The 26,244-nt window shown below is 38.5% G+C and overlaps 1 pseudogene; it reads right to left on the bottom strand.

Annotated features, from left to right (window-relative positions):
• The window catches only part of LOC120877808, a 74,104-nt pseudogene that overhangs the window by 13,114 nt on the left and 34,746 nt on the right, over positions 1-26,244 (bottom strand).

The following is a 26,244-nucleotide window of genomic DNA, read 5'->3' as shown; positions in this document are numbered from 1 at the left end:
TACTTGGCTATCTTTTCTGAGTACGTTTTTAGGTTTAAGATTTAATCATACCTGGTGGCAGCTGAGGTTATAATCTTGTTGGAATATTTCCTCCAAATCCAAATTGTTTCAACATAGGAAACACACATACACAAAATTATGTAAATGTGAAGCCTGTGAACACCATGATAATTTACTTCAACTTACTCTTTTTTCCTACAACCATGAAAAAAAACTGGCCCATTCAAAGCAAGTCTTTTTGCTTCCAACCCAAAAAATGGAAGGAATACCAACTATGAGAGCCGTCAGGTATTTCATCAGAAAGAGAATCAGATCTGGATGACTCATTTGAGTAACCTACAAGAAGGGGAAGAAGAATATCTTAAATATATAAATAGAAATTTCTCTTAAAGACCACTGTAAAATCTTTTAAATAAATAGTAAAATAATTATAAAAGTCTGATGTTTGCACTTACACAGTCCAAAAATTTTCTCATTATATGGAAAATATATACTGCTGAAAATTTGACAGTGACTATATATTCTATAGCCTGAGCTCTATAATTTTATTGCTAGCCCATATTAGATACTGTCTAAAGAAAAAGATTACTAATATAGAAAATAAACTTTTGCTCATCCTATCATTGGTTACAATATACAATTAGGAAAGTGTTAATCATTTCCCCCATTTTATTAGTTTCTGTTCTTTTATTTAATATGATTCTCCTTTCATGTCTGCTTTGCTGGTTGTTTTCAAGCTTCCTCTTTAACCTATTAATTATTTATAAGTACATTTTTTAGTTTCTATTCAGGTGAGTTTTTTTAAAGATTTATTTTTATTGTTGATTTCAAGTTAAATTATTATAGTCAAAGAATGTAGTCTATTTGATTCTGGTTACCTTATATTTTGGAAACTTCTTTTGTGATTTAGGACATAGTCCATTTTTTAAAGTACTCCTGTGCTCAGAAATAATGCTTACTCTCTATTTGTTAAGTACAAAATTTTCTATATGTATTAAACCAACCTCATTAGTTGTGTTGTTCAAATCTTCTATATAGGCATTCTCAAAGATATTGTAGTCTGGTTCCATACAACAATAAACAAATACCACAATAATGTGAATCATGGGGATTATTTTGTTTCCTAGTACATATAAAACTTATATTTATATTATAATGTAGAATGTAGTATCTACTCATACAGTCTAAATAACAATGCTCATATCTAAATTAAAAAATATTTTATTGCTAAAAAGTGCTAACCATTATTTGAGGCTTCAAGTGAGTCATACTCTTTTTGTCATGGAGGGTCTTGCCTCAATGTTGAAGGCTGCTAACTGATTGGGGTGGTTTCTGTAGGATAGGACGACTGTGGCAATTTCTTAAAAGAAGAAGATAATGAAGTCTGCTGCATCCATTGACTCTTCCTTTCATGAAAAATTTCTCTGTAGCATGGATTACTGTTTGGTAACATTTTACCCAAAGTAGAATGTCTTTCAAAACTGAGGTCAATTCTCTCAAACCCTGCTTCTGCTTTATCAACTAAGTTTATGTAATATTCTAAATCCTCTGTTGTCATTTCATCAATCCTCACAGTATCTTCACCAGGAGTAGATTCCGTGTCAAAAAATCATTTTCTTAATGCTCACCCATGAGAAGCAACTCTTCATCCATTAAAGTTTTATCATGGGATTGAAGCAATTTAGTCACATCTTCAGGTTCCACTTCTAATTCTAGTTCTCTTGCTATTTTTCTACCACACTGGGTGTTATTTCCTCCACCAAAGTCTTAAAGCCCCACAAGGCACCATGAGGTTTGGAATCAACTTCTTTCAAACTCCTGCTAATATTTATATTTTGACCTCTTCCCTTGAATCATGAATTTTCTCAATGGCATCTAGAATGGTGAATCTTACCCAGGTTTTCATTTAACCACCCAAATCCATCAGAGGAATCACCATGGTAGTTACAGCCTAAAAACGTATTTCTTATGGGACTTCTCTAGCAGTCCAGTGGTTAGAATTTGGCACTTTGACTGTGGTGGCCCAGATTCAATTCCTGGTCAGGAAACTAAGATCCTGCAAGCTGTGAGGTGTGTCACCCCCAAAATATATTTCTTAAATAATAAAGCCTTGAAAGTTCAAATTACTCCTTGATCAGTGGGCTGCAGAACAGATGTTGAGAAGGTAGGCATTAAACAACATTAATCTTGTACATCTCCATCAGAGTGCTTGGGTGACCAAATGCATTGTCAATAAGCAGTAATATGTTAAAAGGACTCTTTTTTTTCTAATCAATAGATCTCAACAGTGGGCTTCAAATATTTAGCAAACCATGTTGTAAACGGATATGCTGTCACCCATGCTTTGCTGTTCCATTTACAGAGCACAGGAAGAGAAGATTTAGCATAATTCAGAATGGCAAATGAGCATTTTGTTACTATTCAGTTGACACATCATATCCTACTCTTTTGAAACCCCATGGACTGTAGCCCACCAGGCTCCTCTGTCCATGGAATTTCCCAGGCAAGAATACTGAAGTGGGTTGCCATTTCCTTCTACAGGGGATTTTCCCGACTCAGGGACCAAATCCACATCTCCTGCATTCACAGGTAGATTCTTTACCACTGAGCCACCAGACCAGCTGCATTAGCCCCTAACAAGAGAGTCATCCTGCCCTGTGAAGCTCTCAAGCCAGGCACTGACCTCTCCTCTCCTGGTGACATCTTCTTCCAATAGAAGACTGTTCTGTCTACACTGAAAATCTGTTGTTTAGAACAGCCACCTTCATGAATGATCTTAGCTAAATCTTCTGGATAACTTGGTGCAGCTTCTACATCAGTACTTGCTGCTCTGCATGAACTCTGATGCTACAGAGATAACATCTTTCCTTAAACTTCACGAAATCAACCCCTGCTAGCTTCAAACCTTTCTTCTGCAGCTTCCTCACCTCTCTCAGAGCCCTCACAGAATTAGAGTTAGGGCCTTGTCTTAGATTAGTCTTGGGCTTAAGGGAATACCATGGCTGGCTGATCTATGCAGATCCCAAAACTTTCTCCATATCAGCAATAAGGCTGTTTTGTTTTCTTATCATTCATGAATTCACTAGAGTATCATTTTCAATTTACTTTAAAAACCTTCCCTTTGGATTCACAACTTGGCTATTGGGCTCAAAAAGCCTAACTTTTGGCCTGTTTCAACTTTCAACATGACTTTCTCACTAAGATTAATCATGTCTAGCTTTTGATTTAAAGTGAGAGGTATGCAACTCCTTTCACTTGAACCCTTAGCACCCACTGTAAGGTTAGTTGGCCTGATTTCAATATCATTGTGTCTAAGTGAATAGGGAAGCACATGGAGAGCCTTTTATATGTAAACCCACCCCCAAAACGTGTGTGACTTGCTTTATTGTGATATTTGCTTTATTGTAGTGGTCTGGAATCAAACCTTCACTATCTCAGAGGTATGCCTATTATGCAAGTGTTACCAAAATGTGACACAGGGATATGAAGTGAGAAAATGCTGTTGGAAAAAAAAGGCACCAACATATTTGTTCAACAGAGGGTTTCCATGAACCTTCAATTTGTAAAAACTGTGGTGTCTGCAAAACAAGAGTCCAAAATGCAGTACCTGGATGCAATCTCAAAAAAGAATGATCTTTTCATTTCCAAGGCAAACAATTCAATATCACAGTAATTCAAGTCTATGCCTTGACCAATAATGCTGAAGAAGCTGAAGTTGAATGGTTCTAGGATGTACAAGACCTTCTAGAACTCACACCCCCAAAAGATACCCTTTTCATTATAGGGGACTGGAATGCAAAAGTAGGAAGTCAAGAAACACCTGGAGTAACAGGCAAATTTGGCCTTGGAGTACAGAACGAAGCAGGGCAAATGCTAATAGAGTTTTCCAAGTGAATGCACTAGTCATAGCAAACACCCTCGTCCAACGACACAACAGAATACTCTACACATGGATATCACCAGATGGTTAATGCTGAAATCAGATTGATTTTATTCTTTGCAGCCAAAGATGGAGCTCTATACAGTCAGCAAAACAAGGCTGGGAGCTGACTGTGGCTCAGATCGTGAATTCCTTATTGCCTAACTCATACTTAAATTGAAGAAAGTAGGGAAAACCACTAGACCATTCAGGTATGACCTAAATCAAATCCCTTACGATTATACAGTGAAAGTGATGAATAGATTCAAGCAATTAGATCTGACAGAGAGTCCCGGAGGAACTATCAATGGAGGTTCATGACACTGTACAGGAGACAGGGATCAAGACAATCTCCAAGAAAAAGAAAAGCAAAAAGGCAAAATGGTTGTCTGAGGAGGCCTTACAAACAGCTGTGAAAAGAAGCGAAGCGAAAAGCAAAGCAGAAAAGGAAAGATATGCCCATTTGAATGGAGATTTCCAAAGAATAGCAAGGAGAGATAAGAAAGCCTTCCTCAGTGGTCAGTGCAAAGAAATAGAGCAAAACAACAGAATAGAAAAGACTAGAGATCTCTTCAAGAAAATTAGAGATACCAAGGGAATATTTCATGCAAAGATGGACTCAATAAAGGACAGAAATGGTATGGATATAACAGAAGCAGAGGATATTAAGAAGAGGTGGCAAGAATACACAGAAGAACTATACAAAGAGCACCACTATCCAGATAATCAAGATGGTATGATCACTCACCTAGAGCCAGACACCCTGAAATGTAAAGTCAAGTGAGCCTTGGGAAGCATCACTATGAACAAAACTAGTGGAGGTGATGGAATTCCAGTAGAGCTATTTCAAATCCTAAAAGATGATGCTGTGAAAGTGCTGCACTCAGTATGTCAGCAAATTTGGAAAACTCAGCAGTGGCCACAGGACTGGAAAAGGTCAGTTTTCATTCCAACCCCAAAGAAAGGCAATGCCAAAGAATGTTCAGACTACTGCACAATTGCACTCATCTCACATGCTAGTAAAGTAATGCACAAAATTCTCCAAGCCAGGCTTCAACAATACATGAACTGAGAACTCCCAGATCCTAAAGCTGGATTTAGAAAAGGCAGAGGAACCAGAGACCAAATTGCCAACATCCATTGGATCATCAAAAAAGCAACAGAGTTCCAGAAAAAAAACATCTATTTCTCCTTTATTGACTATGCCAAAGCCTTTGTGTGGATCATAACAAACTCTGGAAAATTCTTAAGAGATGGGAATACCAAATCACCCGACCTGCCTCTTGAGAAACCAGTATGCAGGTCAGGAAGCAACAGTTAGAACTGGACATGGAACAACAGACTGGTTCCAAATAGGAAAAGGAGTACGTCAAGGCTGTATATTCTCACCCTGCTTATTTAACTTCTATGCAGAGTACATCATCAGAAACACTGGGCTGGAGGAAGCACAAGCTGGAATCAAGATTGCCAGGAGAAATATCAATAACCTCAGATATGCAGATGACACCAACTTTATGGCAGAAAGTGAAGAACTAAAGAGCCTCTTGAGGAAAGTTTAAGAGGAAAGTGAAAAAATTGGCTTAAAACTCAACATTCAGGAAACTAAGATCATGGCATCTGGTCCCATCACTTCATGGGAAATAGATGGGAAAACAGTAGAAACCGTGGCTGACTTTATTTTGGGGGGGCTCCAAAAAATCACTGCAGATGGTGATTACCGCTATGAAATTAAGACACTTACTCTTTGGAAGGAAAGTTATGACCAACCTAGATAGCATATTAAAAAGCAGAAACATTACTTTGCCAACAAAGATCCACCTAGTCAAGTCTATGGTTTTTCCAGTAGTCATGCATGGATGTGAGTTGGACTATAAAGAAAGCTACACGTTGAACAACTGATGCTTTTGAACTGTGGTGTTGGAGAAGACTCTTGAGAGTCTCTTGGACTGCAAGGAGATCCAAGCAATGCATCCTAAAGGAAATCAGTCCTGAATGTTCATTGGAAGGATTGATGCTGAAGCTGAAACTCTTAATATTTTGGCTACCTGATGCAAAGAACTGACTCACTGGAAAAGACCCTGATGCTGGGAAATACTGAAGGCGGGAGGAGAAGGGGACGACAGAGGATGAGATGGTTGGATGGCATCACCAACTCAATGGACATGAGTTTGAGTAACTCTGGGCATTGCTGATAGACAGGGAGGTCTGGCGTGCTGCAGTCTATGGGGTCACAGACAGTCGGACACGACTGAGTGACTGAACTGACTGAACTGTAGTGTGTGCAAAGCACAATAAAGGGAAGTGCAATAAAACAAAGTATGTGTTTTCCTGACTAATTTTCTGTTTACCTATTCATTTTTGTTTTTAAGGATATGTATTTTTTTGGCTCCCTCGAGTCTTAGTTGCTGTGCGTGGGCTTGGTTGCCCTGCAGCATGTGGAATCTTAGTTCCCTAACCAAGGATCAAACCCACGTCCTCTGCACTGCAAGGCAATTCCTAACCACTGGATTGCCAGGTAAGTCCCTACCTATCTGTTTTAATAGAGATATGCTAATCTGTGGGCTCATCAGTTTTTCTTCCAATCTTGTCATTTTTCACTTTTAGGTCTATGTTAGGTGTTATATAAATGCTCTAGCTACCCAATATACTTTAGTGCTCACTTTAAACAGTATTTTATCTGACTTTAATATTGCCACACCACTTCTTTTCTTTATCATACCATCACACTTTTCAAGTGTATCTTTTCCTATTTAACAATGTTTTTTTTTTTCAAGCCTGTTTGTGTGATATTACTGTTTTTAAACAATATATAGTTTCCTCCTACTAAAGTATAAACTCAATGAGGAGTTTTCTCCCCCAGTGGTCTTATTCCCGGAGCCTACATCAGTGTCTGGCACATAGCATGTGCTCAGTAAATACACACTTGAGCTACCTAATACTCCTTGTTATTATTTTCCAGAGACTCAGAATAACCTTTACAAAAATAATTGGTCATGTTATTATCATTGTTAAGTGACTTTGCCAAAAAGTACACCCTCATCCTATCTTGAGGTTCTCTCTTCTTTCTGCTAAAGGATGCTCTTTAGAAATTCTTATAGATAGGATATGCTAAATTATTTTAGTCTTTGCCCCAAAATGTCTTTCTCTTGTCCTCAATCTCCAGTAGTGCTTTAGGTGGATAAAGTTATCATCACTCAGCATTTTAAAGATATTAGTTCATTATCTTCTAGCTGCTATTGTTGCTGTTGAGAAGCCTGCACAGTTGATAATCTTTTGGCGATTTCTTCTCTCTGGTAACTTTTAAATGTCTCTAGCATTTTAGTTGCAAAGAATGTTTCTCATCGTGATTGGTTTTTACTTGTCCTGCTTAGTATGCAGAGCATACTTTTAATATGAGGTTTCAAGTTTTCAGTTCTGAAAACTTCAGGATGTAGTTCTTTAGTTATCATTTCTTAGCCATTCTTAAACCCCCTTGTTCCAGAACTCCCATTAGATGTATACTGAAGCATCTCAATCTATTTTTAATATCTATGCATGGAATAATTAGATAACTTTGAGTATTTTATGTCTCTATTACGCATTTTGGGTGATCTAAAGAATTAGAACAATTTTCCACTTCACTAGTGCTCTCTTTAATCATGTTTACTTTAGAATTCATTCCATCTAATGACTTAATTTCAAATCCTGAAAGATGATGCTATGAAAGTGCTGCACTCAGTACATCAGCAAATTTGGAAAACTCAGCAGTGGCCACAGGACTGGAAAAGGTCAGTTTTAATTCCAATTCCAAAGAAAGGCAATGCCAAAGAATGCTCAAACTACCACACAATTGCACTCATCTCACATGCTAGTAACGTAATGCTCAAAATTCTCCAAGCCAGGCTTCAGCAATACGTGAACCATGAACTTCCAGATGTTCAAGCTGGTTTTAGAAAAGGCAGAGGAACCAGAGATCAAATTGCCAACATCCGCTGGATCATAAAAGCAAGAGAGTTCCAGAAAAACATCTATTTCTGTTTTATTGACTATGCCAAAGCCTTTGACTGTGTGGATCACAATAAACTGTGGAAAATTCTGAAAGAGATGGGAATACCAGACCACCTGAACTGCCTCTCGAGAAACCTATATGCCGGTCAGGAAGCAACATTAGAACTGGACATGGAATGAAAGACTGGTTCCAAATACGAAAAGCAGTAGGTCAAGGCTGTATATTGTCACCCTGCTTAACTTATATGCGGAGTACATTGTGAGAAACACTGGGCTGGAAGAAGCACAAGCTGGAATTAAGATTGCTGGGAGAAAGAGCAATAACCTCAGATATGCAGATGACACCACCCTTATGGCAGAAAGTGAAGAGGAAATAAAAAGCCTCTTGATGAAAGTGAAAGAGGTGAGTGAAAAAGTTGGCTTAAAGCTCAACATTCAGAAAATGAAGATCATGGCATCTGGTCCCATCACTTCATGGGAAATAGATGGGGAAACAGTGGAAATGATGTCAGATTTTATATTTTGGGGCTCCAAAATCAGTGCAGATGGTGACTGCAGCCATGAAATTAAAAGACGCTTACTCCTTAGAAGGAAAGTTATGACCAACCTAGATAGCATATTCAAAAGCAGAGACATTACTTTGCCAACAAAGGTCCATCTAGTCGGCTGTGGTTTATCCAGCAGTCATGTATAGATGTGAGAGCTGGACTGTGAAGAAAGCTGAGCGCCGAAGAATTGATGCTTTTGAAATGTGGTGTTGGAGAAGACCCTTGAGAGTCCCTTGGACTGCAAAGAGATCCAACCAGTCCATTCTGAAGGAGATCAGCCCTGGGTGTTCTTTGGAAGGACTGATGCTAAAGCTGAAACTCCAGTACTTTGGCCACCTCATGAGAAGAGTTGACTCACTGGAAAAGACTATAATGCTGGGAGGGATTGGGGGCAGGAGAAGGGGACGACCCAGGATGAGATGGCTGGATGGCATCACTGACTCAATGGACATGAGTTTGAGTGAACTCTGAGAGTTGGTGATGGACAGGGAGGCCTGGCGTGCTGCAATTCATGGGGTTGCAAAGAGTCAGATACGACTGAGGGACTGAACTGAACTGAAACTGCAGTTAAAATGAACAATTTAATGGTACACATACTGTCATGTATATTCTCAATAAGTTAAATATGTCATTTGCTAAAGTTTGGTACTGAATGGTTTTATTTTTTTTTTAATAAGAAAATGGTTTTATTCCTAATTTTTAGTTCCCATACAGTTTACAAATACACTTTTACTCTGATAATGCAGCTTTGCAACTAGCAAAACAGTTAAAATTAACACCCATAAATACAGGTGGGGAGACAATTAACAGCCACTAGCGTTCCTCTACATAAACTATTTTCTTAATAAAAAAAAAAGTTTATGTATGTATGTGTGTGTGTAAACAGTAACAGCAGCAACAATAAATGAAAAAATGAGTAACAGAACTAACATTCGAGCACTTATTATACAGAAGGCACATTTCTAACTGCATGTAGATGCCTAAAAACAGTCCTAGGAAACAGATGCTACTACTATTTCTATGTAACACGATTTTTCTTTTATTACTATGAGATTCCATTACTCATTCCACAGATGAGGAATTGAAGTGGAGAGAGGTGAAGTTGATCTAAAGCTATAAAACTAGTAAATCATACGAGTTAGATATGAAGCCAGGATTCCTGACCCAGACTTTATGGCTTCATAACTATTAGTTATTATACCATTTTCTATTCTTTTTAGGATGTTTGAAATCCAACATTATTTCTGTAAGTTGGAAATAAAAAACACTTATAGAACCTATGACTGTAAAGAGATGAATACACACACAGATTTTTGTATAGCTCAAATTGGTTCTAAAGATGCTAGAAGATTCTTAGGAATGTCTTGAAAATAGTGCCGTCCCAACTACTCTATTTTACTAATTTACATGTTTGAGGCCTGGTATTTTTCAGATCATTATTTCAGAGCCAAACATTCTTTTATAGTCCTGCTGCTGCTAAGTCTCTTCAGTCGTGTCTGACTCTGTGCGACCCCATAGATGGCAGACCACCAGGCTTCCCCGTCCCTGGGGTTCTCCAGGCAAGAACACTGGAATGGGTAGCCATTTCCTTCTCCAATGCATGAAAGTGAAAAATCAAAGTGAAGTCACTCAGTCATGTCCGACTCTCAGCGACCCCATGGACTGCACCCTACCAGGCTCCTCCGTCCATAAGAGTACTGGATTGGGGTGCCATTGCCTTTTCCTAAAATAATATATATTTGGAATCTTAGAAACCTTACACGGAGAAGCACACGATGTAATTCAATCATCTCTTTCTCTCTCATTAGAGGCAAAATTTGCTTACTTAGCTTCAGGCCTGAAAACTCTTATTAAGTTTTTAATAAGCAATTCTATCAAGAAATGTAATAAAATTTCAAGTATTCATTTTTCTGGCCTCTCAATTATAGGTTGGTTTTTTAAAAGCCAGTAGCTAATATTTATAATATTATATATAATAATATAATTAAAATGTAATTTTGTGTAGAATTATTTATAGCACAAAATAAAAAAGGAAATGGCATTTTCAGTCATCAAGTATTTATAAGAATTGACTATGTGCTAATCACACATTCCGTGTTTCCAGGAAAACTGGAACATTTCTTAAAAATGTCTTTTCTTCTCGATATACACATTCCCATTCTCAATGCCATCATCTACTAATCTATAAAACATGCTTTGAAAAAATATGAAAAAGATGTTCTTGCATTTAAAGAATTCACTGTCTATTAGAGGAAAGAGACAAGTAAACGGAAGTTATCTATAATGCATAAGTACTTTAATAAAGTAAGCAAGTCACTTAACATTTCTAAGCCTCAAATGAGACAGATGTTTAAGAACTCTAAATTATAGAGGGAACTTGAATAAACCATCTCTAAGGTCCTCTCTAGATCTAAAATTCTATGATTATCTGATCTCTTTAAATTAAAAGGTAAATCACAAATATTCAGTATGCAAAAAAGAAAAACTAAGACCAACTAAAAGATGAAACTGTTTGTACAAATGCATTCTAATTTTTTTTTTCAAAACTGCTAAAACTCCTGTTCTAAGTATCAGTAAAATTTCCACAGACACTGTCTTTTAATCAACATCTTCCCCTCAAACCTGCAGACTTCTAAGTAATCAACATGCAACTATTTTGTGATAACAGAAGTAAAGTACTTAAAAGCCATGGCTTGGACTCACGAAAGTGATCTTTTAAAAGGAAGATGTTAACAGAAATGTGTGTATGACATTCTTACTACAATAAATTTGTTCATTAACTTCACTTCAAAATTTTAATGTTCATGTTTTTCATGAAGAGTTAAAAAAAAAAAAACAGCTAAGATTAGCTCTTAGCTTACTTTTAAATATTTCTGAAATTTAGAACAAGGTTTCCCTTACCTGATATGGACATGGAATGTGATATTCTTTGAAGCGTTCTTGTATCCACATTGTTTCCCAGATGCCGCGGTAAGCTTGCTCATAAAAGTAGCATCCAATTACAACCAAGAGTGATATGAGATACAGAGTGCTGAAAACACCAGTCTGGATCATAAACTTCACCAGTTTATCCTGGTTCTCCTTTTCTAATGGAATCTCAACTCACACTCTGTTTAGGGATATAATGCTGGCTAAAAGGAGTGAAATCCCAACTACCACATATAGGCAGAGGGGTGCAAGAACAATACCTCAAGGCATCAACATTGTAGAGGCCAACAAAACACACACCACTGATGTCACCTTCAATTTTATTCATCACTAAAAGGATGATGGTCAGCGTTCCAGGAATGCCCCATGCACTGGCATGAAACAGCAAGGCTTTCTGCTCAACAGCTTCACTACCCCACTTTGGCACAGCTGCCAAGAACCACGTCATGGTAAGAATCACCCACTAAACGCTGCCAGCCATAGTAAAAAAAAAAAAATACAGTATCATAAAAAGCATGATACAGGCTTTGTTATGAGATCCTTGAGTCACTGTGGAAACCTTACATTGTGCAGGGCTAGATGTATTGCAAGCGACTCGGTCCTCAAGCAAAAACCCAATAAAGAAAATTAATGACACCATCATGTAGCAGATGACATAAAATATAATGGGTCTTTCAGGATAACAGAATCTTATCACATCAATCAAAAAAGTTAAAAAAGTAAACAACATGGCAGAGAGGCAAACGATTGAAATCAATCCTATGAAATACCGAGCAAATGAAAGCTCTTCTCTCCTAAAGTACCTATTTGAACAAGGAGGTGAACAATCATGCATATGCAAAAATGAATAGCCAAGATCAGGATCAATTTTCAACTCTCAGGGACACCAAAAGCCATAGTCCCTCTGCACTGCCACTGAGGCTCTTTCAGTAGGATCGCCAGATAAATTCAAGTCCACCAGCCAAGGATATGGCTTATCACAATCTGGCAACCTAAAAACACAAGACAAGAATCATTTACTTATTGGGAACCCAATGATTTGGATTTCCACATTTAGCAGTTGTGGCTTATTTATGCTTATGTTCTTGGAGAACATTACGATATGTCGAAGAAATAATGCAAATATCTTGCTTGTGGGTCATACAATGAGATATTGCACAGCTGGCAGAAAAATGAAAAATATATACTTAATTTTGTTTTGGCTTCAAAAATATTACTCTTTATTAAAACAGGCATAGCCATTAATAAATAGTGTAATTAATACTATTTATTTAGGACACACAGTTTACAGTAAAATTTCAAACTATAAGTATATATATATAAAATAAACATACAAAACTAAAAAGCTCCAGTAGAATAGTAGCTAAAAGTTATTTTTTAAAAACATTTAATTACAAGGTAGTCCTTAATTTACCCTAGACTCAAATAGAACTTTCTTAAAAATAAGAGGTAAAAATCTTCCCTAGAAGAAGATCGCAGAGGAGTCGGTGGACATGGAGTACATCTCTCTCCAAGAACACATCAGGAATACACCTTCAGAGACAGAAGTGCATGCAGAACACCAGCTAACAGGGGACAAGAGTACCTGACCAGTGGAAAAGAATATATAGAACCACACAAAACGCGGTAGGACGAACAACTATGGGGAATAACAGGAGTGTTAGAAGGACTGGACCTGCCCTCAGCTGGTGAGGGAACTGAGGCAGGGGTCCAATCCCCACACTGGGGCAATCGTCTGAGTCAGAGGAGAAACATTTAAGGCTGAGACGGAAACAGCTGATCTGTGGCAGCCTAAATGGAGGGAGAATCAGACAGTCCTTGCCGCAGCCATACACATCCCGGACAGGAACACTGGTCCCCTGGAAGGCACAGCAGCTGGGAGCTGGAGTTTAGGGATTGTGGGGCAATCCCAGGGTGAGGGCTGCTGTTGACTGGGGAGAGATGGACTGAGGGGATGTGAGGGAAAAGAGACGGATTGAGGGGACAGCAGGGAGGAAAGCCAGGAAGCCACGGAAGCAAGGTGATACTGCTGAGTCACAGGTAGTGGATGGAGCCATCACCATAGCCTCTCTCTCCCCACACGCCAGCATCGGCAGCTGAACAATAGAGAGAGGCTGGCCCATCAAACGCCTGACACACTGCACTACAGGGTAGGACCCCATCCAGGGTGCCACTTTAAGTGTCAGGGGCGCCAACCTACAGACTAGGATCCCAGCCAGGAGGGCCCCTCTATGTGCCTGACACACCGAACAACAGAGGACCCCAGGCAAGGTAGCCTTCTAAGTGCCTAACAGGCGGAGCTACAGACAGAATGGCCAAAGAGGCCTTTTGATCGCCAGCTACAAGAGGCCCGAAAAAAGACTCTGATAGGGACATAACTCCTGCAGTGGAGGCAGTCCAGGTCCTTACACACTTGGTGCTGCCAGGGTCCCTGCAAGCCAAGCAGCTGTGCCACCTTCATGCTCAGTTCTCACTGGGGCAGAGCTGCCACAGGCAAAAAAAAGTCTTGCGTCTATGCCCACAGGGTTGCTTCAGTCATGTGCAACTCTTTGCTGCCCTGTAAACTCTGGCCTGCCAGGTATCTCTGCCAGGGAGGAGGGGGTTCTCCAGGCAAGAACACTGGAGTGTACTGGCCAATACTGGTTGCCATACCCTTCTGAAAGTGAAAGTGAAGTCGCTCAGTCGTGTCCGACTCTTTGCGACCCCGTGGACTGTAGCCCACCAGGCTCCTCCGTCCATGGAATTCTCCAGGCAAGAATACTAGAGTGGGTTGCTATTTCCTTTTCCAGGGGATCTTCCCAACCCAGGGATCGAACCCAGGTCTCCCGCATTGCAGGCAGACGCTTTAACCTCTGAGCCACCAGGGAAGCCCTGCCATACCCTTCTAGAGCACTGTATTTCCTGCTGCCCTAGCCACCAACTCCCCTGAGTACCTGGTGCTGCCAGAAGCCCTGCGACCCATCAACTGCACCACCTCCATACCTGACCCTCACAGGGGCAAACCCAAGTCCTCCAGGGCAGCCGCAGGAGCAAACCCCAGTGGAGGACCAACATGTATAGGTGGAAATAAAACCACAATTGAAACCCAGGGGCAGTGTGGCTAAGGAATAAGACCTAAAACCTTACCACCAGCTGTACAAGCTGCAGTAAATCCACATGATCAACTAGGCAGACTCTGTGTCTATGGAATATATAAAAGGTCATTGAGAGCTCCCACAAAAGAAAACTCACTAGTTCTGAAAGCTGTGGACACTGGAGGCAAGAACACACAGGAGTAGGATCAGATTAGAATCTGAGCTGCCCCCACAGCAGGTCCAGAGACCAGCACAGTGCTGGAGGGCATCCTAGGGAGGTAAAGTGGACTATGACTTCCAGCTAGGGAAAGGACGCTGACAGCAATGACTCAAGAAAAACATTTATTATTCTTATTTTTTGACTTGTTCCATAGATTCTTTTGGATTTTTTTTTTCTTTTTTCCCCTTTTCTTCCCCCTCTATTGTAGCTGTCGATTTTACTGGCACTATGAAATCCAATTAAGCTTTTGAGCTTTATTTTTTCTAGTCACATTTTTTTATTGTTATAAACCTCTGCCTCTATATTGGGCTTCTGGAGTTCTGTGGAGTTTTCCTCTTTTTTTCTTTCCTCTTTTTTAAAATTTTAAACCTATTTTTTTTATACTTATTCCTTTGTTTGCTTTTACTATGATTCTTTTCCCCTTGCAGTTAATCTTCAACATATATAAATCTTCTTTATCTACCTTTATCTAACTTTGTATATCTATGCTTTCTTTTGTTTCTTTCTCTCCTTTTCTCTCAACATAGTTGTTATAGTTTAAATGCTTTATTTCCCAGTTGGCACCTTGCTTTAGTTTTGTTTTCCAGTTTGTGCTTTCACTAGTTTTGTTCTGGTAGATATAATTTTTGGTTTCTTTTGTTCACTGGGTCAATCTATTGTACTTTATTTTTGTTGGACTTTTTGATTTTGCCTATGGGTATATATGTATATGTGTATATTCAGTCACACTTTTTAATGTTGTTATAAACCTCTGCCTTTACATTGGGCTTTTGCAGTTCTGTGGACTTTTCCTTTTTTCTTTCTTCTTCCGTTTTTTTTTTTTTTTCTTTTCTCCTCTTTATAATTTTAATTTTTTAAACCTATGGTATTTTTTGTATATCTATCCCTTTCTTTGCCTTTCCTATTGTTTTTTCCCCTTGCAGTTAATCTTTAATGTATATAAATCTTCATCTATCTCTATTTAAATTTGCATATCCATTCTTTCTTTTCTTTCCTTCCTTTCCTCTTAACATATTTCTTAGTTTTGTGTTCATTGCTCTATTCCCCACTTGGCACATTGCTTTAGTTTTGTTTTCTAGTTTGTGCTTTAGTTAGTTTTGTTCTTAACTGGTAAACATAATTTTTGATTTCCTTTGTTTGCCGGATCAATCTTCTGTACTTTATTTTTGTTGGACTGTTTTGACTTTGCTCATGGGTGTATATATATGTGTGTGTATATTCCATTATTTTAACTATTATTTGCCTGATTTTGTAACTCTCATTTGTCTGGGGTTCACCTTTGGTTTCTCATTTTTGGATATTTGTTTTAATCTCACTTAATGTCATAACAAACCACTTGTAGAATCTTTGTTTCTGACCAGAGGTCAAGCCCTGAACCTTTGGAGTCAGAGCACTGACTCCAAGACCTTAGACTACCAGAGAACTATTTGAACTATATTACCATAGGGAGTATCAAATAGAACTCACACAAAGAAAACCACTTGAACACAACATCCAGCATCACCCAACCACCAGTAGCACCCTGTGTAGGATGCCTCATCTAAACAACAAACAAAACGAAAATACAAAATCATCAACAGATAGGATTACAACCTCACTCAGCCTTACCCATCAGAGGAAAAACAAACAAAGAAAACCTCAACACAAATCTCACTGTACACAAAGCTTACACAAATCACTGGACCAGCCTTAGGAGGGCAGAAACCAAAAGAAAGAATTCAACTTTCTTCAAGAATTCAACTTTGCTTGAAGCCTGGGAAAAGGAGACTTCAAACACAACAAGTTAAGAAAAAATTATGAAAAGGAAGAAAAATACCACACAAATGAAGGAGCAAACTAGAAACACAGAATTCCAAATAAATGAAGAGGAAATAGACAAACTACCTGAAAAACAATTCGGAATAAGGATAGTAAAGATGATCAAAAACCTTGAAAACAAAATAGAGAAAATGCAAGAATCAATTAACAAAAACCTAGAAGAATTTAAAGAATGAAAAGAACTGAGGATAGTCTCAGAGACCTCTGGGACAATAGCAAATGCACCAACATTCAAATTATAGGGGTCCCAAAAGAATAAGAGAAAAAGAACGGGTATGAGAAAAATTTTGAGAGATTATTGTTGAAAACTTCCCCAACGTGGAAAAGCAAATAGTCAATCAAGTCCAAGAGGCTCAAGGAGTCCCATACAGGATAAATGCAAGGAGAAACACACTGACACACACACTAATCAAAGTAACAAAGACTAAACACAAAGAAAGAATATCCAAAGCACCAAGGGAGAAGCAACAAATAACATACAAGGGAAACCCCATACACTTAACAGCTATCTTTCAGCAGAAACTATGCAGGCCAGAAGGGAATGCAGGATATATTTAAAGTACTGAAAGGGAAAAATCTACAACCAAGATTACTGTACCTGGCAAGGATCTCATTCAAAATTGATGGAGAAATAAAAAGCTTTTCAGACAAGCAAAAGTTAAAAGAATTCAGTACCACCAAACCAGCTTTACAACAAATGTTAAAGGGACTTATACAGACAAGAAATATAACAGAAGAGAAAAGATCTAAAAAATCAACCCCAAACAATTAAGAAAATGGCAATAGGAACATATATATCAATAACTACTTTAAATGTAAATGGATTAAATGCTCCAACCAAAAGACAAAGACTGGCTGAATGGATACAAAAGGAAGACCCATATATATGCTGTCTACAAGAAACCCACTTTAGACCTAAAGACACATGTAGATTGAAAGTGAGAGGATTAAAAAATATATTGCATGCAAATGGGAAGTAAAAGAAAGCTGGAATAGCAATCCTCATATCAGACAAAGTAGACCTTAAAGTAAAGGAAATTATAAGAGATAAGGAAGTACACTACATAACAATCAAGGGATCAGTCCAAGAGGAAGACATAACAATTATAAATATCTATGCACCCAACATAGGAGCATCTCAATACATAAGACAAACACAGACATAAAAGGAGAAATTGACAGTAACACAATAATAGTAAGAGACTTTAACACCCCACTCACACCACTGGACAGATCATCAAAACAGAAAATTAATAAGGAAACACAAGTCTTAAATAACACATTAGATGAGATGGATCTCATTGATATCTTCAGGACATTCCATCCAAATGCAGAAGAATACACTTTCTTCCCAAGGGCACATGGAACATTCTCCAGGCTAGATCACATCTTAGGTCACAAATCAAACCTCAGTAAATTTAAGAAAATTGAAATCGTATCAAGCATCTTCTCTGACCACAATGCTATGAGACTAGATATCAATTACAAGAAAAAACTGTAAGAAACACAAACACACAGAGATTAAACAACATGTTTCTAAATAACCAACAAGTTACTGAAGAGGTTAAAAGGGAAATAAAAAAATTCCTAGAAACAAATGACAATGAAAACTTGACAACTCAAAACCTATGGGATGCAGCAAAAGCAGCTCTAAGAGGGAAGTTTATGACAATACAATCCTACCTTAATAAAAAAGAAAAACATAGAATAGACAACCTAACTTTACACCTAAAACTACTGAAGTAAAAAGAACAACAACAAAAAAAAAAAAAAAATTAGAAGGAAAGAAATCACAAAGATCCAAGCAGAAATAAATGAAAAAGAAATGAAAGAAACAATAGTAAAGATTAGTAAAACTAAAAGCTGATTCTTTGAAAAGATAAACAAAATTGACAAACCTTTACCAGATTCATCAAGAAAGAAGGAGAGAAGAATCAAATCAACAAAGTCAGAAATGAAAAGGAGAGGCTACAACATCAATGCAGAAATATAAAGGATTATGAGACTATGATGAACAACTATATGGTAATAAAATGGATAACCTGGAAGAAATTGACAGATTCTTAGAAAACTTCTATATTCTAAGACTGAACCAGGAAGAAATAGAAATTATGAACAACCCAACTGCAAGCATTAAAATTGAAGCTGTGATCAAAAATCTCCCAAAAAACAAAAGCCCAGGACCAGATGGCTTCAAAAGGAGAATTCTATCAAACATTTAGAGAACATCTAATGCCTATCCTTCTAAAATTCTTTCAAAAATTGCAGAGTAAGGAACAATTCCAAACTCATTCTACAAGGCGACCATCAACCTGATACCAAAACCAGACAGTTCAGTTCAGTTCAGTCGCTCAGTCATGTCCGACTCTTTGCAACCCCATGAATCACAGCACGCCAGGCCTCCCTGTCCATCACCAACTCCCGGAGTTCATCCATTGAGTTGGTGATGCCATCCAGACATCTCATCCTCTCCTCCTGCCCCCAATCACTCCCAGCGTCAGAGTCTTTTTCAATGAGTCAACTCTTCGCATGAGGTGGCCAAAGTACTAGAGTTTTTAGCATCATTCCTTCCAAATAACACCCAGGGCTGATCTTCTTTAGAATGGAGTGGTTGGATCAATTTGCAGTCCAAGGGACTCTCAAGAGTTTTCTCCAACACCACAGTTCAAAAGATCAATTCTTCGGCGCTCAGCTTTCTTCACGGTCCAACTCTCACATACATACATGACCACGGGAAAAACCATAGCCTTGACTTGCTGGACTTGTTGACAAAGTAATGTCTCTGCTTTTGAATATGCTATCTACGTTGGTCATAACTTTTCTTCCAAGGACTAAGCGTCTTTTAATTTCATGGCTGCAGTCACCATCTGCAGTGGTTTTGGAGCCCAAAAAAATAGAGTCTGACACCGTTTCCACTGTTTTCCCATCTATTTCCCATGAAGTGATGGGACCAGATGCCATGATCTTCGTTTTCTGAATGTTGAGCTTTAAGCCAACTTTTTCACTCTCCTCTTTGACTTTCATCAAGAGGCTTTTTATTTCCTCTTCACTTTCTGCCATAAGGGTGGCATCATCTGCATCTCTAAGGTTATTGAAATTTCTCCCTGCTATCTTGATTCCAGCTTGTGTTTCTTCTAGCCCAGCATTTCTCATGATGTACTCTGCATGTAAGTTAAATAAGCAGGGTGACAATATACAGCCTTGATGTACTCCTTTTCCTATTTGGAACCAGTCTGTTGTTCCATGACCAGACAAAGACAACACAAAAAAGAAAACTTCCAGAACTATGTTGAATAGTAGCGGTGAAAGTGGGCACCCTTGTCTTGTTCCTGACTAATCTCAAAAATATACAAGCAACTCCTGCAGCTCAATTCCAGAAAAATAAACGACCCAATCAAAAAAATGGGCCAAAGAACTAAAGAGAAATTTCTCCAAAGAAGACATACGGATGGCTAACAAACACATGAAAAGATGCTCAACATCACTCATTATCAGAGAAATGCAAATCAAGACCACAATGAGGTACCATTTCACACCAATCAGAATGGCTGCGCTCCAAAAGTCTACAAGCAATAAATGCTGGAGAGGGTGTGGAGAAATGCAAACCCTCTTACACTGTTGGTGGGAATGCAAACTAGTACAGCCACTATGGAGAACAGTGTGGAGATTCCTTAAAAAATTGCAAATAGAACTGCCCTATGACCCAGCAATCCCACTGCAAGGCATACACGCCGAGGAAACCAGAACTGAAAGAGACACGTGTACCCCAATGTTCATTGCAGCACTGTTTATAATAGCCAGAACATGGAAACAACCTAGAAGTCCATCAGCAGATGAATGGATAAGAAAGCTGTGGTACATATACACAATGGAGTATTACTCAGCCATTAAAAAGAATGCATTTGAATCAGTTCTAATGAGATGGATGAAACTGGAGCCGATTATACAGAGTGAAGTAAACCAGAAAGAAAAACACCAATACAGTATACTAACACATATATATGGAATTTAGAAAGATGGTAATGATAACCCTGTATGCGAGACAGCAAAAGAGACACAGATGTATAGAACGGACTTTTGGACTCTGAGGGAGAGGGAGAGGGTGGGATGATTTGGGAGAATGGCACTGAAACATGTATACTATCATGTAAGAAACGAATCACCAGTCTATGTTCAATACAGGATACAGGATGCTTGGGGCTGGTGCACGGAGATGAACCAGAGAGATGATATGGGGTAGGAGGTGGGAGGGGGGGTTCAGGATTGGGAACTCATGTACACCTGTGGCGGATTCATGTCAACGTATGGCAAAACCAATACAGTATTGTAAAGTAAAATAAAGTAAAAATAAAAATTTAAAATAAAATAAAATAAACCCTGATAAACAAAAAAAAAAAAAAAGAAAAGAAAAGAAAACTACGGGCCAATATCACTGATAAACATAGATGCAAAAATTCTCAAAAATCCTCAAAATATTTTAGCTAACAGAATTCAGCAACACATCAAAAAGCTCATACACCATGATCAAGTTGGGTTTATACCAGGGATGCAAGGATTCTTCAACATATGCAAATCAATCAATGTGATATACCATATTAACAAATTGAACAAAAGATCATATCATCTCAATGGATGCAGAAAAATCCTCTGACAAAATTTAGCACTCATTTATAATTAAAACTCTTCAAAAAACGGGCACAAAAGGAAACTTCCTCAAAATAGTAAAAGGCATATATGATAAGTCTACAGCAAACATTATTCTCAATGGTGAAAAACTGAAAGCATTCCCCCTAATATCAGGAACAAGATAAGGGTGTCCACTTTCACCACTATTATTCAACATAGTTCTGGAAGTTCTAGCTAGAACAATCAAAGAAGAAAAAGAAACAAAAGGAATTTAGATCAGAAAAGAAGAAGTAAAGTTCTCACTGTTTGCAGATGACAGGATACTGTACATAGAAAACCCTAAAGACAGTATCAGAAAATGACTAGAGGTAATCAGTGAATTTAGCAAAGTTGCAGGATACAAAATCAATACACAGAAGTCACTTGCATTTCTATATACTGAGAGTGAAAAATCATAAAGAGAAATTAAGGAAACAATCCCATTCATCATTGCAACAAAAAAATTAAATATTTAGTAGCCTCTTGAGAAACCTATTTGCAGGTCAGGAAGCAACAGTTAGAACTGGACATGGAACAACATACTGGTTCCAAATAGGAAAAGGAGTACGTCAAGGCTGTATATTGTCACCCTGCTTCTTTAACTTCTATGCAGAGTACATCATGAGAAATGCTGGGCTGGAAGAAGCACAAACTGGAATCAAGACTGCAGGGAGAAACATCAATAACCTCAGATATGCAGATGACACTAGCCTTATGGCAGAAAGTGAAGAGGAAATAAAAAGCCTCTTGATGAAAGTGAAAGAGGTGAGTGAAAAAGTTGGCTTAAAGCTCAACATTCAGAAAACGAAGATCATGGCATCTGGTCCCATCACTTCATGGGAAATAGATGGGGAAACAGTGGAAATGGTGTCAGATTTTATTTTGGGGGGCTCCAAAATCACTGCAGATGGTGACTGCAGCCATGAAATTAAAAGATGCTTACTCCTTGGAAAAAAAGTTATGACCAACCTAGATAGTATATTCAAAAGCAGAGACATTACTTTGCCAACAAAGTTCCATCAAGTCAAGGCTATGGTTTTTCCAGTGGTCATGTATGGACGTGAGAGTTGGACTGTGAAGAAAGCTGAGCGCTGAAGAATTGATGCTTTTGAACTGTGGTGTTGGAGAAGACTTTTGAGAATCCCTTGGACTGCAAGGAGATCCAACCAGTCCATTCTGAAGGAGATCAGCCCTGGGTGTTCTTTGGAAGGAATGATGCTAAAGCTGAAACTCCAGTACTTTGGCAACCTCATGCGAAGAGTTGACTCACTGGAAAAGACTCTGATGCTGGGATGGATTGGGGGCAGGAGGAGAAAGGGACGACAGAGGATGAGATGGCTGGATGGCATCACCGACTGGATGGACGTGAGTTTGAGTGAACTCCGGAAGATGGTGATGGACAGGGAAGCCTGCCGTGCTGCGATTCATGGTGTCGCAAAGAGTCAGACACGACTGAGTGACTGAACTGAACTAAACTGACTGAATAAACTTATCTAAAGAGACAAAAGAATTGTATACAGAAAAGTATAGGAAACTGATGAAAGAAATCAAAGATGACACAAACAGATGGAGAGATATTCTGTTTCTGGGTAGGAAGAATCAACATTGTGAAAATACTACCATACGCAATCTACAGATTCAACATGATCCCTATCATATTACCAATGGCATTTTTCACAGAACTAGAGGAAAAAATTTCAGAATTCATATGGAAACAGAAAAGATCCCAAATCACCAAAGCAGTCTTAAGAAACAATGGAGTTGGAGGAATCAACATTCCTGACTTCAGATTATACTACAAAGCTACAGTTATCATGATAGTATGGTACTGGCACAAAAATAGAAATATAGACCGATGGAACAAGATAGAAAGCCCAGAAATAAACCCATGCACCTATGGGTGCCTTATTTTTGACAAAGGAGGCAAGATTTTACAATGGGGCAAAGACAGGCTCTTCAATAAATGGTGCTGGGAAAACTGGACAGCTACACGTAAAAGAATGAAATTAGAACACTTCCTAACACCTACACAAAGATCAACTCAAAATGGATTAAAGACCTAAATGTAAGATCAGAAACTATAAAACTCTTAGAGGAAAACATAGGCACTCAATGACATAAATCAAAGCAAGATACTCTATGACCCACCTCCTAGAGTAATGGAAATAAAAACAAAAGTAAACAAGTGGGACCTGATTAAACTTGAAAGCTTTTGCACAGCAAAGAAAATGATAAGCAAGGTGAAAAGACAGCCCTCAGAATGGGAGAAAATAAAAGCAAATGAAACAACTGACAAAGGATTAATTTCCAAAATATACAAGCAACTCATACAACTCAATGCCAGAGAAACAAACAACCCAACCAAAAAGTGGGAAAAAGCTAAACAGACATTTCTCCAAAGAAGACATACAGATGGCTAACAAACACACGAAAAGATGCTCAACACTGCTCATTATTAGAGAAATGCAAATCAAACTACAATGAGATATCACCACACCGGTCAGAATGGCCATCATCAAAAAATTTACAAACAATAAATGCTGGAGAGTGTGTAGAGGAAAGGGAACGCTCTTGCACTGTTGACGGGAATGTACATTGATACAGCCACTATGGAAGATGGTATGGAGATTCCTTAAAAAACTAGGAGTAAAGCCACCATATGACCCAGCAATCCCACTCCTAGGCATATACCCTGAGGAAACCAAAGCTGAAAAAGACCCATGTATCCCATTGTTCATTGCAGCACTATTTACAATAGCTAGAATATGGAAGCAACTTAGATGTCCACTGACAGACGAATGGATAAAGAAGTTGTGGTACATATATACAATGGAATATTACTCAGCCATCAAAAGGCAGGCATTGGAGTCAGTTCTGATGAGGTGGATGAACCTAGAACCTATTATACAGAGAGAAGTGAGTCAGAAAGAGAAAGATAAATACTGTATTCTAATGCATTTATATGGAATCTAGAAAAATAGTACTGAAGAATTTATTTATAGGGTAACAGTGGAGAAACAGACATAGAGAAGAAACCGATGGACATGGGGAGATCTGGTAGGTGAGGATGAGACATCCTTCACCACCTCATATTCTATTTTATTATGCCTGTGATAGGGCCCAAGAAATCTGCGTTTTGACAATTTTCCAGACTTGAGAAAGCATCACACGCACAGTACAGAAAAAACAGGGATGTGCTACAGACATTCTCACATGATCAGAAGTACTGTTCTCATGAACTTCCTGCATTTTCAGTTTTCTTGGCGGCACCAGTTTCTAAGCCTTTAGACTCCCATCAACTAGATATTCAGTAGTTACAAGGATCAAATAGTTTCCAAGAAACTGTCACTGATATTAAGTTTGCCAAATACACATATAAGCTTATACTGAAGCTGATTAATCTTAATAAACTATCACTGATATTGTTTGCCAAATACATGTATAACCTTATACTGAAGCTGATTAATACAAACCATTTTCTTCACAAGGCTTGGATTATAAAGCCAAATGACAGAAACTTATTGCACAGAGGCATTTATTAGAACTCTGCAGTAAGCCAGGACTCTAAGAGAAAAACACCTAAAAAACACTCTATCCTTGAGTCCAAAAGAAGGACAAACTTGTAAACACAATACAAGATATAGCAGCATGACGTATGAAGCAATCAAAATTATGAAAGACTTCATGTCAGTCCCTCACCACAGGATTTCTGAATCAGTATTTGCCAGTACTGGCAGTATGGCAATCAGTATTCTAACAAAAAATGCGAGCAAAGGCACAGAGGTTTGAACAGGGTGTGTTTAGCACTGCTGGGGCACGAAGAGTGCATGAACTGTAAGCACAAGAGGTAAGCACTTTCAGAATGTGTGTGTGTGCATGTGTGTGTATAAACACTGATATAAACATATCAGTGGACATATCTATACATCCAACTGCCAATTCACCATACATATACTCCTTTTTAATCCTTCCAAAACCAAACTCTTGATTTCCACTCCTTAGTTTCTCCATTTTCACAAATGGTAATCCCATTCTTTTAGCTGCTCAGGCTGAAACTTTTGGGATCCTCCTTGAAACTACTTCTGTCATATCCACCTCACAACATACCAGCACTTCTTGTCATTTGACTTCACAATGTTATCTAGAAAATGACCACTTTCCACGTCCTCCACAGCGTCCAACCAGTTTGAGCTATTAGTACTTCATCCTTGGATTTCTGGAGTGGCTTCCAGTTCATCTCGATTTGTACACAAGAACCAGAGTGATACTTTAAAGACATGTCACCCCTGTGCTCATAATATCTCTTCTGCTCAAAATCTTCTAACTCACTCAGAATCAAATCCAAATTCCATAAAGGAGCTCTAAAGACACCCCTAAACCCCAGTGCTTTCTGATCGTATTTCCTTCCCTTCTCCCTTACTCACATGGCTCTAGCCTCTCTGGTGTCCCTGTTGTTCTGTGAATATAACCAGCACACTTCCACTTCAGAGCCTCTGCACTTGTTGCTCTGCTTCTTCTGCCTGGACTGATCTGTATCATAGATATCTGTATCATTTGTTCTCTCATTTCATTCATGTCCCTGTTACACTGTCCCCTTCTTTAAAAAGTCTTCCCTAATGTCTCCCTACTATATCACTATCACTTAACTCTATTCTTTCTTATTGACATTCATTGCCATATGACATCTATTTATTTATCTCCTACCACCTAACTCTATTCTTTCTTATTGGCATTCACTGCTGACATTATCTATTTATTTATATCCTACCATTACAACCATCACTAGAACTGTAGCTTCATAAAAACAGACCACGTTTTGTTCACTACTCATCTTCACTATCTGGAATAGTGTCTAGCACATGCTGCTGCTGCTAAGTCACTTCAGTCATGTTCGACCCTGTGTGAGCCCATAGACAGCAGCCCAAAAGGGTTACCCCCGTCCCTGTGATTCTCCAGGCAAGAACACTGGCGTGGGTTGCCATTTCCTTCTCCAATGCATGAAAGTGAAAAGTGAAACTGAAGTCACTCAGTTGTGTCCAACTCTTAGTGACCCCATGGACTGCAGCCTACCAGGCTCCTCCATTC

Source organism: Oryx dammah, unplaced genomic scaffold, assembly GCF_014754425.2.
Source record: "Oryx dammah isolate SB20612 unplaced genomic scaffold, SCBI_Odam_1.1 HiC_scaffold_18, whole genome shotgun sequence".
NCBI classification, from domain to species: Eukaryota; Metazoa; Chordata; class Mammalia; order Artiodactyla; family Bovidae; genus Oryx; species Oryx dammah.
The sequence above is the reverse complement of the archived record's forward strand: the minus strand, read 5'-3'. Positions and strand labels throughout refer to the sequence as shown.